This window comes from Varroa jacobsoni, unplaced genomic scaffold, assembly GCF_002532875.2.
Source record: "Varroa jacobsoni isolate VJ856 unplaced genomic scaffold, vjacob_1.0 scaffold_812, whole genome shotgun sequence".
Classification (NCBI taxonomy): Eukaryota; Metazoa; Arthropoda; class Arachnida; order Mesostigmata; family Varroidae; genus Varroa; species Varroa jacobsoni.
Genome location: NW_019213714.1, coordinates 1 through 5,638, shown reverse-complemented (window position 1 = coordinate 5,638; position 5,638 = coordinate 1). Strand labels below are relative to the sequence as shown.

At 46.6% G+C, this 5,638-nt stretch overlaps 1 long non-coding RNA gene across 2 annotated transcripts; it reads right to left on the bottom strand.

Moving 5' to 3' along the window:
- Positions 1-545: 545 nt before the first annotated feature.
- LOC111264009 (uncharacterized) lies at positions 546-4,665 on the bottom strand. Of its 2 annotated transcripts, XR_002682593.2 has the most exons (3): positions 1,585-4,665; positions 1,034-1,161; positions 546-908 (listed from the first exon to the last, which is right to left on the bottom strand). It is a non-coding gene; the product is annotated as an uncharacterized LOC111264009 (long non-coding RNA). The 2 variants fall into 2 exon arrangements; XR_015312525.1 differs by having other exon boundaries at positions 546-1,161.
- Between the last annotated feature and the right edge of the window lie 973 nt (positions 4,666-5,638).

Below are 5,638 nucleotides of genomic sequence, written 5' to 3'. Positions count from 1 at the left end.
GGTGCCGGACGGATGCATAGAGTCGAATATCGTCTGTGATGTTTTCTGGGTCACCAATACGTCTTAGCATAGACACCGGCACCACTCACTATCCGCAGCAAAATCAGCGGTAGCGATAGCTAATGCACAGCCGTTGACGATGACAACGACATCGAAACGACAACAGTCGCGGCAAGGGCAGCGCCCGTTACAGGCTACCATCCGTGGCGGCGGCGGCGGCGGCGGCGGCCGCGGCGGCGGCGGGTTCAAGAGCCTGCACCAGGGCCACACTCTCTCCTTTTTCCTCCAACGCTAGGAGCGCGGCCATCGCAGACACCAACCAGCGCCGCCACATCACTACCGATCTCGTCCTTGAATATATATACGCGTATATATACAGGAAGATAGGAACGCATGCGCATGTATATTTAAGGTAGTGAGATGATGCAGCGTCATCTCGGTGAACGGAGGAATGGGTGGTACTATCTAATGAATCTGTCTGTGATCCCTTTGATCTATTGTTAGATTGCTTTCGACACGTGGCCGTGAATGGCTGAGACTTCCCATTTATCTATGCTGCGGTTATCATTGTTTTTTCTATAGCGTAGTACAGCCGATTGCGCCACCTAACCTATCTAGAGCACGATGAATATTGGTTGAAGTGATTTTTCTACAGTAACGAAGCACATCTCTTCAATTTAACTTGGCTCGAGCAAGCTTGTTATTGGTAATGTTTAGGTACAGTTCTGGGACGTACCGTCACCATAATTAGAGCTGAATATCAACAGTCATTGTTTGGTGATGCCAACGACGCGGTCGCTGGCGTTTCTAACTCGCTGTCTCTGATGATGGTGGTGTTCCTGCTGTTGCTGTTTTTCCCTACCTTTTTCCTTCGGTAGCGACTAGTCAAGCCGGTAAATCTTGATGGCCTACAACAATACATAAATTTACCACTCTTACACAGTTAGCATGTTATTATAAATGCTTCGAACGAATCAATAGAGAGATAGTCCTGTCTTATCATCCCAACGATGATACTGGATAGAAATGCTACCTTGTTTATGTTTCGTTCGACCAACATCGAGGAAGACCATGATACAGTTATGCCTCTGGGAACAATGTATAAGCAGACCAGAATAGTCAAGAAGCACAGGAAGGCGTGTCGTATCGTCCGTCCATAAACTGATAGAACAACGAAAAAAATATTGAAGCCTCCATGAATTTTCTAGAATATTATATTCGAATTATAACTGAAGCGTCATGTCATCGTGCTAATCATTACGATATATCCATATATTCTTGTTCAAATAACTTCACGATCATATACCAAGTTATAACAATAAGTTTCATACGATTAATGAATTGCTCTTGCGCGTCTCGTCGTAATTACTACGATGCAACTGCTGTTATTTTATTCGCGGATTGAAGCTCATATTTTTACCAGCAACGTTTCTTACTTCAAACATTTGCTTTTCTACGATACCTTTACCCACTTTACGTTGTTGTTGTTGTCACCATTCTTATGATGGTCGTTTCACCACCCGGCGTCGATTTTAAGTGATCCGGTCGTAGAATTATTATATTTCACTTTACCTAGCTACTTACCATTATTTAGATATGTGAACAGAAACGACCGGGCGACAGGCCTACGGGCGACTAATTGTGGAGACAACGGCCAGACAGCGCACGGCAATTCCAGCCCATCATCAACACCGCCACGACTTCTGCTATAGTACGGCATTCTGTCCTTTTTCTTTGCGTTCTCCATGGGTTTCCTCTTTTCTGTCCACATTATCTACATGTCTATCCGACAGTGTATGTGTGCTTGTGTGCGCGCATTTCCCGCTTAAGAGGAAGTGCATTGCCTGACGCGCTCTGCCGGTGCCACCGTCGTTGCCGTCGTCGTCGTCGCTATCACTACTGTTGTCGTGCCGCTCGGTCGCTCAGTTTATCTAGCCGTCTATGTATTTCACTATATGTGGCCTAGCGCGTATCCGCCGTTCGTTCGGTCCGTCTGTGTGTGTGTGTGTGTGTGTGTGTCTGCGCGCGCCATGTCCGTTCGTCTCTGTCTAGCATTTGTCCTGCCCGTATCGGCCCCTACTCGCCCTCACCTTCCTCGTGGTGCTTCCGTAGCCGCCGTTCGACGCCGCCGTTGCCGGGGCCTCCTTTCTCCAGAAGAAGAAGAAGAAGCCTTTCTGTCAGTTGCTGGTTGGCCAGTCTAGCTATTGGTCTGTTCGCCTCGATTTGTTTGCATGTGTTGGGATCCGATCTGCTTAATTCCATTTTATGTCGTTCTGTTTTTGCATTGCGACGTCGACGACGGCGGTGGCGACAGCGGCGGTGGCGACAGCGGCGGTGACGACCGCATTCTGTATCACTGCCGTCACCAGCTTCATCGTCTTCATAAGCATCATCACCATCAGCAGTCGCGTCGTGATTCTTGAACGATGATGATGCTGCTGTCGCGCCTGTTGATATCTGTAGCTTGTAACTGATGTCGTTGGTGTCGCTGATTTTAGCAACATCTTCGCATTCATTTAGCAACCAGTCGTCATGAATAGATGCCAATACGAGACGTATTTATTAACACTTCTACTACTAGTAGAATACTAACGCTAGCGTTGCCCCTGATGGCAAAGTAGTGTCGACCAGAACGCGATGCGCACCGACGGCAGCTAGCAGCGTTTATTACGCTGCCATAATACGTTGCTGTTGATGTTGAACAGTTCCGAAACGAGTCAGTAACTCGAGTGGTACGATGTAGACCTCGACGCTCGTTCAAGTTCGCAGGAGGTGCAATGACGATTGTGCTAATAGGAACGCGAGCGGCGGCAACGGCACCGGAGCGCGTGCGAAACAAACAGAGCGACGACCGGTAGCTGTGTTGGTGCTGGCCGCGCTAACTGTCGCTATTAATACCATTAATAGCACCCTATGAGCGCGCGGCGTTATGACTGTACGGATCACCGTCCAATTGGTTACGAAGTGCTCTGTTTTTTTCTAGGGATCCGCGAACATCGAGCGCGTATTCCCCGTCGATTATCCAGCGACAGTGGCAGAATCAACAAGTACAAAGGGGCTGTTCTTGTTTCCTTCGTCGCTGAAGTTGCTGTTACCAATGCTGCCATTGCTGTCACCGGCAACCAACATCGTTGTTTCGTTGGTCGCGCCTTCACACGTGGCGGCAGCAGCGGCGGCCGAGTGAGTGACCCTTCAAGGATGCAAATTCTCTCTCAAACACTACCACAGGCAACAGCAGCAGCAGCAGCAGCTAGCGACGAGCTGTCGCAGGCCGCGAAAACGAATTGCAGATGACGCAGCGGGCGGGAGTCACACGTACACATTCACCGAGCCAGGCGATAGAAAAGCGCAGCCGCACCGCACCGACTGGGACGAAACAAGAAGTCGACATTTAAGCGACAATAACGACAACGGCGATAGTCGGTGGATTAACAGCAGCAGCAGCAGCAGCAGCAGAAGTTCTTACCTATAGAACCCTTGCCGCTCACTGTTCATTGAAAGTGGAGAGAATGGTTGCAAAAGAACAGAGCAACAACAAACAAAGGGCCATTCCAACTACTTTTCTTGGGCTGACGATTGGAACTGACGCGTTAGTCATACGAGGACATGAGGCTGCTACGTTAGCGCCAGTAATAATGAGAGGACTCGTTCTATGAAACAAGCCAGTTCGTCAGACCAAGCGGTTGGCGGACGCGTTAATAGCGAGCATATGCTATACCCTACGAAGTTTGCATGTAATGGTAGAAGAGTAACAGTTTAGTAGAGCTTAGCTGCCAAAACGGACAAGCGATAGATACATAAGAGAAAGGATAAGTGGATTATTCGTCTGGTCGCCGACAGAGAATTCGCGGTCGCCGCGCTGGCTGTTATTGCTGATACATCCAAAAAAGAAGGCACACCACTACCGCAAAGGACTCGGTCGAAATGGTACCAGTCGGAGAGGACTCGAGGGACGAAGAAGTGTCGTTGTTGATGCCGAACATGCGTATTTACGCACCTCGCTGATGGTGGCGCTGACTATTACGGTAATGGTGGTGATGTTTCGGCGTTGCGACACTGCACGGTACATTCATGTGAGCACTGACCATAGGCACCAGAATATAGAACGCATACACACACATACATAAATAAATGAGAAGGAGAATTGAACGCGCGGATGGTAAATGATTAACACTGCGATCAAGCTGCCGCTGGAGCGATCTAGACGCTGAAGACAGGTCCAGTTTAGAACCTCCTACAGGGTGAACGACAAATGCTTCGTCACAATCAGCGACCGGCGCCCACCCGCCAGCCAAGCGGACATATGACGCACTGAAGATGGAGGAACCGCAATCGTCGTCGACGTCGTCTTCATAATATATACATGATGTACATGTATGTGATGTGTAGCACATCGTATTACATAATGCTTGCTTCTATAAAACAACTTCTAGTTAGATATATAATAGAACCACGCGTGACATCGACTGAATATTGAGTCAGCAAAGCCACTTACCTGTAAAACAGAAAAAAAAAAAAGTAATTATTGTTAGTTAATTACAGTACTGTTCTTTAAACAGGCCTTATATATCTTGCGAACGCATATGGTATCACCGGTTGAAATGTTTTTTGTTTTATCGATTCCGACCGGCAATTTCCTTGCTTCTAATTATAAATGAATCAGATACATGCGGACAGACAATACCGGGAGGAAAGATCACGTCTATCTTACGATGAGAACGCTTATGGGTCTTGAATGACAGCTCGCTCGTAACAACACTTTCTTTAATTAAACAGTATTTGGAACAAGACTTCCTAGCGTAGGCTATATCAGAATAGTCCGTGACTCGATGCGTTAGTATTTGTCCGCGAGCCAACGTCCCTCACATGATGCTAAATAGTTTTTCGTCACTAATTTACTTTGCTATTTCTGGGTCATTTCTCATTAACTCAATACATTTACATTTCTATCCACAACATAAAACAAAAAGCACACTGTTACTAATTCAATTAGATACGCCTCGTATAGTTAGTTGTCTATAGAGTATTTCACAACAGCGCTTGACGTTCTAAACTCTACCACATTTTCGCTAAACGATGTAGCATAAAATGCTATAGGTTCGTTCTTAATCCAAATGTCCGGTGTAAATTTATCGTACCACATGATCAATATCCCCGACGACTATCTTGCTTTCAACGTTTCACCGCCACAGTTGTATGTATTTTCTCTATTGAACGCTTTCTAGGAAGTACCTCGGCATTCCAGTTGATACGTACTCTCACGTCAAATGCCGCGCCGATCTCACGCCAAACCAAACAAGAGCCGCTCGTTTTATCATTTCCTGCCTTCTTCAGAACTTCAGAACCCAGTTGTCCATTCGTAGACTACAAATAGGATCATTTCGTTAAGTTGTTATCGATGATGACGACGACGACAGTGATAACAATGATTTCACATGCTGCATCTACTTTTTTTTCTGTTTACCCGTTTAGCGGTAGCTTAATTCCTTGTTAATGAACAATGTTACGCCGCTATGGTTCATGTTTGTTCCATCAAACACGTTGAGAAGTTCCAATTGGACGAACGTGCCATTTTTCTACAACTATTATTACTAGGAATAGTCTAATACCACTACCACCACTACTACTACTACTACTA